The 14,116-nt window shown below is 49.6% G+C and overlaps 1 protein-coding gene across 2 annotated transcripts in view; it reads right to left on the reverse strand.

Moving 5' to 3' along the window:
• Positions 1 to 14,116, reverse strand: part of LOC138528519 (cilia- and flagella-associated protein 337-like) — an 875,503-nt gene that overhangs the window by 733,499 nt on the left and 127,888 nt on the right. The gene's annotated exons all lie outside the window — the stretch shown is intronic.

A 14,116-nucleotide genomic window follows, 5' to 3' on the forward strand; every position in this document is an offset into this window, starting at 1 on the left:
TTCTACGCGACTCCACACAGACCCCGGAAATCAACACAGATCAGCTCACAATACAGCGCACCACAATTCGGAATATGAAACTGTACTTTGAAATCAAACCGCAAGATTGTAAATGTGGTAAAGTACATTTATTTGACATCAAATGTTTAGAGAATATTCAGCGATTTGCATTTTTATTTGCTCATGTTCCAAAAAGTTCGTATTGAGGAACGCGATGGTCCTTTGCTGTACACAGGGTCTTAGAGCATCTCACAATACAGCACCACAATTCGGAATGTGAAACCGTGGTTTAAAAGCAAACGGCAAGATTGTACATTTGGCAAAGTACGTTTATTGGACATCAAATGTTTAGAGAATATTCAGCGATTTGCATTTTTATTTGCTCATGTTCCAAAAAGTTCGTATTGAGGAACGCGATGGTCCTTTGCTATACACAGGGTCTTAGAGCATCTCACAATACAGCACCACAATTCGGAATGTGAAACCGTGGTCTAAAAGCAAACGGCAAGATTGTACATTTGGCAAAGTACGTTTATTGGACATCAAATGTTTAGAGAATATTCAGCGATTTGCATTTTTATTTGCTCATGTTCCAAAAAGTTCGTATTGAGGAACGCGATGGTCCTTTGCTGTACACAGGGTCTTAGAGCATCTCACAATACAGCACCACAATTCGGAATGTGAAACCGTGGTTTAAAAGCAAACGGCAAGATTGTACATTTGGCAAAGTACGTTTATTGGACATCAAATGTTTAGAGAATATTCAGCGATTTGCATTTTTCTTTGCTCTCGATCCAAATTAGTTCGTCTTGAGGGAAGCGATGTTCGTGTGCAGTACACAGGGTGTTGGTTTACGATAAAAATAAGCTCTTCTGTCGCACTGATAATCGCATGGCTGTTCCAACAACGAGGCACTAGGCCACCACAACGGTAGGTATGTTGCATCTAACCGTTAGTACCGCGTAAGGGCATACTTGTACTTGGCGATCGTCCCATAAAATGGTCAGGGTGGTAACGTTGTTCACGCGGAGAAGCAACTGGCGGCTGTAGAAGCCGTCCGCCGGTGTCTGGTACTCGTGACACAGACAGTAGTGAATGATGTACCTAAAAACATAAAAAATGAAATTAGTCTCACCATCAGATCCTTATTAAAATTATTCATTTCATAGCGAGGACAGCGCTACTGGGTGTACACAAGTGTTTAAAGGCGTGGCGAGGCATGGAGGGGGGGGGAGTGGAGTACAAGGTAAGTAGCATAAAATAATAAATAAATAGGGCCAGCTGGTGGCAAGTGCAAGGTAAGTGCAGAACAAGTGCTGGGAAGGGGGGGCTGTAGGATACTGAGACAGTCCCCCAGTGCAGGGGTTGACAGGGAGGCAGTGCAGGTGGAGAGTGGAAGGGCCCAGGACCGAGGTCGCAGACAGTGGACCAGTTGTAGCAGGGGAGAGGGAGAGAGAAAGCAGAAGCAAAGAGGAAGGTTTTGAGGTGCTTCAGTAAAAGAAGATGGTTCTCCTCCAGATAGTGCGCGGTAGAAAACACTATGCCACATAGAACGAACAAGTACAACTGAACCCGTCTTTAAAGCCACTGTATAGTAATGAAATTGCGGTATAAACTCATCAAAAGTTACTTACATTATATTTGCATTTTGCATTGTGTCTCTGTGTAGGGCAGACCCGAAACACCACTCCTTCTTTGCCGACGTTACTTCTTCTAATGAACGTGGCTCATCGTTTCGTTTCTGAAATTTTATTCATTATCTTTTCTTAGTCTTTCAGGATGGTCCCGGCCTGTCAAGGTCAAATCACAATAGAACCTTATATTGGGTCGTGGGCCTTTCTGCCACCCGAGCAAAACATCAAAGCAGCTGACCTTCACTTTGAGCGAGCACACATTTCTAGTTAGCTCCAGTTAGTGTAAGGGCATCTTGTCTGCGTGCCTTTTTTTTTATTGTCCCTATGGGTCGGCCATGTGTTTGTAATACGGAAACATTCTATAATTTTTGTAAAAATGATTTATATTACTGTTTGGTTTAATTGCAATGGGCCTGCAACATGAGGAGACTCGAGAGAACAGACAATCGAATTACAATCATTTAAACCGTGATGTGTATTTCTCAATGAGCTCTGCTTTAGGTGGACATGGAACAGAGGCAATGTTGGGTGGCAATGCAGTTGTCCCCTGCATAGGTTCGTTCACCACTCCATGTATGTGCCTATCGAGGACATCTACGATAAGTCTCTCAATAAACTCATATTGCATATCCTCAAACACTGGTTTGATCACCCATTGTTTACTTCTTTTAGTGAAGGCCTTATTGTAGCGAAGCGTCCCTAAAGTTCCGGTCGTCCTACTTTGTTGACGGCCAACATTATGGTTATGTGCCAAGACCGCTAGAAGAGTCCGATTTATCATGCCTTCCATGCCAAAATGCAATCTTTTGGGCCTGTACTTTAGGCACATATTGTGGAACACCTCCAAATCTCCTGTGTGGCAGAATTCCGTGAGTCCCCTCAAATCTCTTGTTATAGTTTTATCAAATACAATCTTTTCAATGGCCTTGTGAGTGGGTGATGAAGGAATCAACCACTTCTTCTTCCGTGCCTCCTCTGTGGACAAATGGCCATGTTCGCATTTGTGGAAATGCTCATTTGTCGACCATTGATGTACGTTGCTACAGTGCAACATTACTGACCGCCATTTTTCCAGTAGAATTTCCAACGACCCTTCACATGTTTTTGAGCTCCACCAAAGATGGTTGCTGATTGACTTGGACCACTGTGAAATACCTTGCATATCTTTTTTTTTTCCTGCAGCCGACAATTTTTTATTGATTGTTTTTGCAAGATGCCATACGTCAAATTGGTGATTTATATTTTTGTACTGTTCTCTCATTGTCTTGGCAATTGAAACGTGTCTGTCCGTGGCTATCAGGTCGATCACCATTCCCCGCGATTGTAGTTCTTGCAATGATGCTACAAAGCCAACTTTCTCCATGGCCACTGAGGATGTACTTTGTGACACCTGCACGACCACCGAACTCACAATTTTCTTACTTTCCATGTCCTGAAAGTGGTAGGTGCAGTACTTGGCTGAAAATCCTGGACTGTCGCATTGTCCATCACCGGCTAGCCTGAAGCGTTTGCCCGCGAATGTACTTTCCATTGACATTTTTTCCATTCTCCAAGCTTCGCTGATGGCTGGAAATAGATAATCGGTTTGGTATTTGTAGAACTGACTTTTCGCAATGAAATGGATTCCCACAAACTGAAAGAAATACTGTAACTTTTTAAAACTTGAACCACTAAAAAGTGCGGCCGCTGCACAAAGTAGATTGCCTGCTGGCAGTTGCCCCAGCATGGGTTGTGCAGACCATGCGAACGGATGATATTGTGTACAGGTGGCATGTATTTTAAGGTTAGTGCCTCGAATTGCACGAGTCACATTAATCAATGGCTCCCCACATACTTCCCCACCAACCCAATGCCCACATTTCATCATCATAATAATATCCATCAAACAGCTATCGAATACAATGAATTTGGCCTCTTTCCTTATACTGTCACTCTGCATCCCAGCTGGTTCGGCCTGTAACGTTGGTCTGCAGGGGGCCGTCCAGCGTGAGGGGGGATGCTTGGCAGGAGACACAGGGTCTGGAGGTAGACATGGGAACAACAACCCATGCTCTATAGACCACTTTGAAGTGTACATGGTCTTTGGCACCTCTTGGCCTTTATCGCTCCCTGACAGCTCCACTTGCCAGCACAAGTACCCCGGTGCGAACTGCCTTTGATAGGGCGGGGGGTGGATCGGGGCGGTGGTCGTGCAGACAAGACACAGGAAGACTCGTGAATGGAGACACACTTATGTGGATTGCAGGGGGCCGTCCAGCGTGAGGGGGGATGCTTGGCAGGAGACACGGGGTCTGGAGGTAGACATGGGAACGACAACCCATGCTCTATAGACCACTTTGAAGTGTACATGGTCTTTGGCACCTCTTGGCCTTTATCGCTCCCTGACAGCTCCACTTGCCAGCACAAGTACCCCGGTGCGAACTGCCTTTGATAGGGCGGGGGGTGGATCGGGGCGGTGGTCGTGCAGACAAGACACAGGAAGACTCGTGAATGGAGACACACTTATGTGGATTGCAGGGGGCCGTCCAGCGTGAGGGGGGATGCTTGGCAGGAGACACGGGGTCTGGAGGTAGACATGGGAACAACAACCCATGCTCTATAGACCACTTTGAAGTGTACATGGTCTTTGGCACCTCTTGGCCTTTATCGCTCCCTGACAGCTCCACTTGCCAGCACAAGTACCCCGGTGCGAACTGCCTTTGATAGGGCGGGGGTGGATCGGGGCGGTGGTCGTGCAGACAAGACACAGGAAGACTCGTGAATGGAGACACACTTATGTGGATTGCAGGGGGCCGTCCAGCGTGAGGGGGGATGCTTGGCAGGAGACACGGGGTCTGGAGGTAGACATGGGAACAACAACCCATGCTCTATAGACCACTTTGAAGTGTACATGGTCTTTGGCACCTCTTGGCCTTTATCGCTCCCTGACAGCTCCACTTGCCAGCACAAGTACCCCGGTGCGAACTGCCTTTGATAGGGCGGGGGGTGGATCAGGGCGGTGGTCGTGCAGACAAGACCCGTTTGCCGCAGGGCCTCACCAAGGAGAGGCCATCTAACTGAATGTAAGAGGATGGCTGCAGGATCTACTACATGGAATGCAGGGGGGTGAGTTTATAAATACCTCACCCTCCCAGGAGAATATACACTAGATTCATTTAAAAAATCAAAACAACCATTGTTAAAATATATGTTGGGCTTTATTTTAGATTTTAATTAAACATAAATAATAAACATTACACATTGTAAAGTTGAGGTTGCAGCACATCGAGGGAAAATCCGCGGTATTGTCCACTGTCACTGGGGAAATGTTGTCTAATGGCAAGTACCGCACAGGCAGGTATTACTCTCCGAACGCGGTGTCCGAGCCTCCCGTGAAGCCACCAAGTGAAGCAACGATAGGCCACCAGCCTGTACCACCTGTGAAAAAAAAAGATGCAAACTGTATTAAACTGACCAAACTTTCTTATCAATGTCGATTCAGGTAACACATGTCATTTTTCTTAGAAAAAAATGATATCTAGAAAATGCACTATATGGAACAAATTTACATGCGTTCGAATGATATGTAAATGTAATTTTATATGTGGGAGACGACCATGAAATAGTGGTGGCATCACTGACATCACAAACAGAGTATACTTACTCGTTACTCGGATTACGCGGACGAACAGTGCCGCGAAGTTCGTGCATAAGCACCATCATCATCCTCAACACGGTCCGTGAGAGGCAGGCTTCCCTGAACTCTGGCAGCTCGGTGATGCATTGCGGACTTTGCTCGCCTTCCTGCAGACTTTGCTCGCTTTCCGAAATGTAGGCCAAGCACCCGGAATTTTCACGGCAGCAGCAGTTCTCCTCCTCAGTTGGCATTAGCTCGCACCGATTGCACGTGCACCAGGTGGAGACGCCGTCCATGCGACATGGTCCAGGCTCTTCATCCGTTGACTGGTCCTCCCAACTGCCGTCCGAATCCCCATCGTTTTCGCGTGCTTGACTTTCCAGTAGTTCTTCCTCGGTGTACTCGGGCTCGTACATATACGGCATTATTGTGGCCATTGTGCGGTAAAGATAGTAAAATAATTTACAGAGATGGTACAGGTGTTCACACGGGCTACAAGCGGCGAAGGTAGCTGACCAGAGCACTGAAACGAGTCACAGAATACTCAAAGTAACACAGAGAGAGGAATGGAATCGAAAATCTGCTGCTGTGTGTTGTGAAACGGTCTGTTTATACTTATTGGGGAAAGAGGCGTCCTGCCATTTCCATGGCAACACGTCAATAGCTGAGGCGCAGCGATTGTTGACACGAGACGTGCTTGAAATGGGCAGTACGCGTCTGCTGATGTCAGGCTCAGGGGCGGGGGATTTGATTTAGTGCCGCAAAGGCAGGTGAGCCAGGTCGATGCGGCGGAATGATAGGATTATCACAAAATGGAGGCTGATTTCGAGTGCGATAATGGGCGAAAAGTCGGGTAAGGTCCATAGGAAAGTTTCCTACGATCTACCGATTTATGCTTACAAACACATGGCCGACCCGTAGGGACAATAAAAAAAAAGTCCCGGAACTATCCTTTAAGATGGGGGCACAGTAGTAAATGCAACAATACCTAGATTCCTAAAAATGGGGCACAGTAGCAAATGGAACAACACCTAGATTTGTGATACCTTGGCAGTGGGAAAAGACACCTAAAACGGAATGCAACAACACCTAGATTTGTGATACCTGGACAGTGGCACAAAACACCTAAAATGGGGGCACAGTAGCAAATGCAATAACACCTAGATTTGTGATACCTGGACAGTGGTAAAAAAAACACCTGTGATGGGGGCACAGTAGCAAATGCAACAACACTTAAAACAGGGGCAAAATAGTAAGTGTAACAACACCTAGATTTGAGGTATTTGGATAGAGGGAGAATGCCTAAGTATGGGACACAACAGTGAATAACACCAGTGAACTGTTGGTACACAGCAGTGATAGGGTATTCTCTACTAGCTGGCTGATTTCGATATGTTGTGTATTGTAGGTAATAAGAGAGGCAGGGTTTTTTAGAGTACAGTGATTGCTGTACTCCCCACCCAGACCACACTTAGCTTGTCAGTCACTGCTGGTTGACGGCTGGCTACTGGCTTCTCAGGCAAACTTGGGCAAACACGGTCTGGAGCTGCTTCTTTGAGAGCTGACCTTTGCCATGGGGCCCTTAGGCGAAGGGGCTGGACGGGCAATGGGCTGCCCCAGGGGGTGTGTTTAAGAGCGTTCCTCCTGGACGGCACCAACCAATCACAAGCACATGTCGAGGGTCTGGTAGGGGGCAGGGGGTAGGTCACACAGGTCTGGCAGAAAAATGCAAAAAGTCTGGAAGTCAAGTGGAAATGGCTGCCAAGAACAGAGGCAGAGAGACACATAACTGTTCAAACGAATTCCAAGGGGGAGGGCGGAGATAGGAAGAAAGCCAGAAACAAACAAAGGACTACACCCCAGGAACTGCACCCTCTAGATGTAGGCCAGCTCAGAAAACAGGGTGGGAGGCCACAGAAAGTACAAGATAACCCACCAGAAATGCACAAACTAGTCAAAAATGATTGTAAAAACATATAAAACCCTCCACACAAGAAGATGAAAAAGGCCAAAAACTGATTGAAATCAATGTACAACTATTCCCAGAGCATCAACCAACCCCTAAGACTGCTCCTCAAGTGGTTTCCTTAAAGGAAGCTTCTAGATTGCAGTCCAGAAGGCAAGTGGAAATAGCTGCCAGGAACAGAGGCAGAGAAACACCTAACATTTCAAACCAATTGAAAGGGGGAGGGCAGGGACAGGAAGAAAGCCAGAAACAAACAAAGGACTACAGCCCAGGGACTACACCCTCTAGATGTAGGCCAACTCAGAAACCAAGGTGGAAGGCCACAGACAGCACAACATAAACCCACCAGAATAGCACAAACTAGTCAAAAACAATTTAAGAAACACACAAACCCCTCCACAGAAGCACATGAAACAGGCCAGAAATGTATTAAAATCAATGTACAACTACTCACAGAGCATCAACCAGCCCATAAGACTGCTCCTCAAGTGGTTTCTTTAAAGGAAGCGCCTGGATTGCAGTTCAGAAGGCAATTGGAAATGGTTGGCAGGAGCAGAGGCAGATAGACACCTGTCTGCTCAAACCAATTGCAGGGGGAAGGGCGGGGGGAGACAGAAAGCCAGAAACAAACAAAGGACTACACCCCAGGGACTACACCGTCTATATGTAGGCCAGCTCAGCAAATGGGGTGTGAGGTCACAGAAAACACAATATAAACCCACCAGAATAGCACAAACTAGTTAATAAACGATTGAAAAAAACACACAAACCCCTCAACAGGAGCACATAAAACAGGCCAAAAACAGATGAAAGTCAATGTACAACTACTCAAAGAGCATGAACCAGCCCCTACAACTGCTCCCCAAGTGGTTTCTTTAAAGGAAGCGTCTAGATTGCAGTCCAGAAGGCAAGTGTAAATGGCTGCTAGGAACAGAGGCAGAGCGAAACCTGACTGCTCAAACCAAAAACTGCCAGCTGGATCCAATCCTTTGCACCCACTGCAGCCGCCAAACCAGTACCCAGCCACTGTGGAGTCCCTCAAGGCTCTTGTGTTTCACCTACACTTCATAATATATTTACTAAGCTTCTATTTGATCGTCTTGATAACCTAGGTGTCACCTACACAATCTACACAGATGACACTCAGGTCCTCATTACCCTCAATGGTTGCTATGAGAAAGATGCGAAAAGCTTAATAAAATCTATCGCGAAATACAGGCTTGGATGGCCATACACAGCCTCTGTTTAAATAATGATAAGGCGGAGCTCTTGATTGTCGGCAACCAATCCTGATTTAACAGACTCGACCACAGGTATAAATCCTTTAACATTGATGGCAATATCATTAATGTTGCCAAAGAGGTTAAAACCCTTGGCGTTTACTTAGATTCGACCCTTTCACTTAAAAAACAAGTAAACTCCACTGCTTCCACCACTGCCTACATGAATAAACTAATCAACTCCTGCAAACCCTTTTTATACACAAACAGCTGCCTCACACTAGCCAGGGCTTTGATATTGTCTAGGAGCTGAGTCCCAGTCTGCCCCAGTCTCCCTGTTCTGCTTTTTGGAGAGGAGCTGCATGACCAGACCAGTCCTGTTTTTGCTTCTATCATCCTTAGTGTTTAAAAACACCATTTTCGCACGGAGCGCGGCACGGAGTCAAGGAGCTGAGTCCCAGTCTGCCCCAGTCCGCTCCTAGTCCGCTCCCCTCGCTCTGCTCCGTGGCACCGCGGCTTTTAGCCTGCATGCGAAAAATGACTTTGTCTGCCGAGGGACCGCAGACGCGGAATAAATCATCGCAACTTTGTCGGGTGCCCAATCCTTGGTCCACAATGAAAGCCGCTGCCAGAGAGAAGGTAAGCAAGTCCACTGGGCGGGCATTACTGGCCATGCAATCTTCACAGGCTCCAGCACTGACATTGGCTGCACCCCGTTGCTCCCTGGTCCTTCGTGCTTTGGCCCCGACTCTTCAATTCCTCCCTCCTCTCCATGTCATACTGTTCACGCAGCCCAAGTCCTGTGCTCTGCGAAATTGCCTTCAATCATTAACCTTGACACCAGCCATGTCCCTATTCATGAGCAGTCTTCCAGCATTCCTGCCGTGGCTGTAGTTGTCTCAGCCTGTGGCGTTGTTGATGCCGCGCTAGACGGTGCTCCCTCCCTTCTCTCGGCTCCCTTGCTTGGCGAGCACGCATCGCACTTGCGGCTTCCCCTCGACACACTCACTACTGCCGCTGTGCTGACCTCTGGGCTCCCCTTTGATATTCTGGCCCCCTCACAATCTGCCAGTCTTAATCATAAAACAAACTCTGCTGGGGGCGCTGTTGCGCACAGAGGAAGATGGCCGCTTCTGTGTGAGCTCCGGAGTGAACCAGGGCCGAGCTCCAAATATATCCGCACAACGGGTCCGGTTACACCCGGGCGACGCACGGAGGGTGCGGTGGTGACTGGGCTACCCGGAGGTGAAATTCTGGGCCGAACGCCTGCTGCTATCCTGACTTATCGCGGCTCTGGAGAGCGCCCGCGCCGGGGGCCTTTACGCGGCCGCCTTGAAGAGGGGAGGAGCCCGGGAGAAAGCGAGCGCAATCCGCGGCCTGCTCGCGGAGGAACCTTCATTACTGGCCTCTCCCCACCGCGCTGCTTAACCCGGCTGGATACTGTGGCCCTCATCTCGGCCCCTCGGCATCGCCCCACCGTCCATCGACTGCTACGGCGGAACACGGGAACCTTGCCTGCCTGGCGGGAGCCGACGGCTACATTTCCTAACTGCTAATCGGGCCCCCGACGGCCCTCGCTCCAGAGGCTTGAGGTCTCCTCTACGGCACGGTCTCTTGACCCCCCCCCCTCCCGTGGCTTGACAACGCACGACCTGAACATTGGGGGCCCAGAGTTGGTCCGCTGGGGGTTGCCGAGGAGGGACGACACTCGATCACGCGACCCTGCGCACCGGAGGCATCGGGGACGCCTGTCGGCGGGTGTGCTGAGGGTCGTGGTGGCCTGGGGCGATCAGTCCATACAAATAACAGCGGATAATGCCCAAGAGCCTGGGATCCAAGAAGACTAGGGGGGCCATCGACAAGTACACCACAAATATCCAGAAGGAAACCACCTCGCAGATGGAGCCCCCGGCGCCCACCCCAGATCAACAAACGACACCGCAAGCTCAGATGGACCCCCAAGCGGTGTTCCTCGCTATGCAGCAGGGGTTCGGCGCCCTGAACGACAAACTCGACGGGATCACTGCAAATGTGGCATCCATTAAGGCTAAACTGGATAAAACTACGACGCGCATAGCCGAAGCGGAAACCAGAATATCAGGCGCGGAGGAGGCGCTCGAAAACCTGAAAAGCACGGTGTCCACAATGGCGATTGAACTGGGAACTGTTAAATCTAAATGCGAGGACTTGGAGGCGAGATCAAGACGCAACAACATCCGTATTGTAGGGGTGCCTGAAGATGCGACGAAGGGCTCTATGGAGAAAGGAGTTGAGGCCCTCCTCCGCGACCTGCTGGGCGACCCAGGGTGGTCCCCCATGTTCCTAATAGAGCGTGCACACAGATCTATGGCTCCAAAGCCGAAACCCGGTGCGTACCCGAGACCAATAATCGCACGTGTGCTTAACTACAGGGACAGGGACTTGATATTACGTACGGCAAGAGAGAAGCAGGAGCTGAGATGGAAGGCTAGCGTGATACGGATCTTCCCTGACTTTACACTGGCGGTGCAACAAGAAAGGAAACAATTCACGGGTGTCAAGAAACTGCTAAGGGAACGACAGGTCCAATATGCAATGCTCTACCCGGCGAGACTGAAGATCCTGTACAAGAACAAAGTCCATTTCTTCACCTTCCCTGAGGAGGCCGCCAACTTTGTGGAGACGCACATCCCTACGGTCGTGGGGAGCGCCGAGGACGCTAATCAAGAGTGACTTCCCTGGGGAGGGCCCGGAGAGGTACGGCAATGCATGCCCGCTCCACTTACTTCAACAGTTCTCCCCGGAGGGGGACACTCATTAAGGTGGGAAATCAGTGTCTACGGTTTGTGCTACGTGGGGACTGTCCTTGCCGCCATTAATATGTGTGAGAGTAATGCCGGACCCGATTAAGTGTTTTGTTTTTTTCTAAGTCTGAAAGAGCATCGGCCCTGGGGATCTCCGCAGGCCCCCCAATTGCAGGTGCATATGCTAAAAGTTAGTGGGGGGGAGGGGGTTTCTTTAAGCACAGTAGAAGTTCGGGGTGCTGTGAGGGTGGGGGGAGGTGGGATCGGGACGGAAGTGGGGATGTGTTATTGTTATGGGGAGAAAGTTAAAAGCACGAGGTTACAACATACTTGCACGAATGGGAACTATATGAGACACTCTTCTACAGATTCACAATGCATTCACACTGAACGGGATGGCGGGTAGGAGCTCTGAGAATATCAGAATCATGAGTTGGAATGTTCGGGGCCTGGGTTCCAAGGTTAAGAAAAGGAAAATCATGGCCTACATTAACAGACATGCCCCACAAATCCTATTCTTACAGGAGACACACATTGGCCCGCAACACGGGGAACAACTGGCGCCGAAGTGGGGAACCCATCAATACTTCACAACCTACTCGAATAGGGCCAGGGGAGTAGCAATACTGTTACACAGAACCCTCCGATTTACGTGCAAGGAGGTGAGGTGTGATCCAGGGGGCAGGTATGTCTTGGTACATGGCAATTTGCAAGATAGAGAGGTGGTCCTCCTCAATATCTACGGTCCCAACCTGGATGACCCGGTGTTTTACACCGAACTCTTCGGGTTGCTGGCCCACTATCCAACTGCTCGCCTGATTTGCGGGGGGGACTTCAACACCATTTTGAATGTGGACATGGATCGCACCTCAACACAGGTGAGAACTTTGACTAAGGCCGCCCAAGCGATAATGGCTCATATGGCAGACCTGGGGCTAAAAGATGCATGGAGGACATTACACCCATCCGAGAGGGGATACACCTATTACTCCACGGTGCACGACATGCATTCCAGGATAGACATGTGGCTACTAGACAACGTAGTGTTGGCCTGGGTACTCGCAGCACAGATACTGCCCAGGACGTTCTCTGACCACTCACCGATAGTGCTGGACCTCCGAATACCGGGCGAAGCAGTGAATAGACCCCCTTGGAGGTTTAAACCTGCAGCGCTGCGTGACCTGGTCTATAGGAACACGCTGGAACAGCACATACTGGAGTATTTTGCATTTAATGATAATTCTGTGTCTCGCCAGGCGACTTTGTGGCAAGCATTCAAGGTGTGTATTAGAGGCGCCTCTATATCGAGTGAGAGTGGCATCCTCAAAGATATAAGGAATAGGATGCAGCGCCTCGAAACACAAATAGCTGCTACACAGTCACAATATGAGCTTCAACCGACGCCTCAGTTAGCCTTAGACCTAAAAAACGCACTGGACGAATTCAATGAGGCGGCGGATCAAGAGATCCGCTACTTTGACAGACCGGCGGCCGCTCGCCGCTATGGTGAGAGCGAGCGACCGGGGAGGCTGTTGGCCAGAGCGGTAAGGGGGGAGAGGGGTCCGACCGACATTCCATGTATAACAACGGCGGAGGGCACGGTTACTACAGATCAGGGCAGTATACGCTCCACGTTTCATAAATTCTACGAGGAGCTATACTCACCCCAGTCAGACGCCACTGAAGGTGAGATCGAGCAGTATCTATCCCGTATCCCGACGACCCTGCTGGCTGCAAACACGAGAGAGGTGTTGGAAAGCCCGATAACTGAGGCGGAAGTGATAAGGGCCATCGAAGCTCTCCCGAACGGGAAGGCCCCGGGTACAGATGGCCTAAGCGCAGAATTTTATAAAGCATTTAAGCTCCTACTGGCACCCAGGTTACTGGCTATGTGGACCGAGGCCCTGGAGGGAGGGGAGCTCCCAGCGTCCACGAGGGAAGCGGTGATAACACTGTTGCTTAAGACTGGTAAACCCCCAGAGGACTGCGGGTCTTATAGACCTCTATCACTAATTAACACAGATGCCAAATTGTTAGCAAAGATACTGGCCACAAGACTGACACCGTGGATGCCATTCATGGTCCACGAAGATCAGGCCGGATTCATCCCCGGCAGGTCAGCAGCTACTAATATTAGGAAATGCCATGAGGTCCTAACCACGACCCCCCCGGATCAGCAGGCGATAGCAGTGTCGCTGGATATGCGCAAAGCATTCGACACGGTGTCCTGGCCATTCCTGTTTGGGGTATTGCGAAATTACGGATTTGGCCCGAACTTCCTGAGATGGGTAAAGTTACTGTACACGTCCCCACAGGCCAGGATTAGAATTAACGGCACCCTAACAGAGCAGATTGAGCTCCGGGGGGGCACGAGACAAGGTTGCCCGCTCTCGCCATTGCTGTTTGCTCTGATAATTGAACCATTAGCAGACGAACTGAGGGCTCTCGCCGGCATCTGTGGGCTAAAAATAGGGGCAACAATGCACATTATAAACCTGTACGCAGACGACATTCTGCTATATTTGAGAGATCCAGACAGAACACTGGGGAGGGTCCTGGCGGTGGTGGAGAGGTTTGGTGGACTCTCGGGACTCAGACTTAACATTAATAAATCAGAAGTGTTCCCTATCACAGGGGCCACAGAGAAGCCACGGGGCCTGCATGGGCTACAGTGGTGCCCGACGCATGTTCTATATCTGGGAGCATGGATTGCTCGGACTGCTCAGCTATCCCGAGCATTGAACTACAACCTGCTTGTGGACTCGTTGTGCCTGAAACTAAAGCGCTGGGGGGCCCTCCCGGTATCCATGATGGGTAAGATCGCACTGGTGAAAATGATAATCCTTCCTAAGCTATTTTACCTATTTAGCACGGTGCCGGTGTGGCCGGGGCGTGTT

The sequence above is a fragment of the Ambystoma mexicanum genome, chromosome 7q (genome assembly GCF_040938575.1).
Source record: "Ambystoma mexicanum isolate Mex_15411 chromosome 7q, UKY_AmexF1_1, whole genome shotgun sequence".
NCBI classification, from domain to species: domain Eukaryota; kingdom Metazoa; phylum Chordata; class Amphibia; order Caudata; family Ambystomatidae; genus Ambystoma; species Ambystoma mexicanum.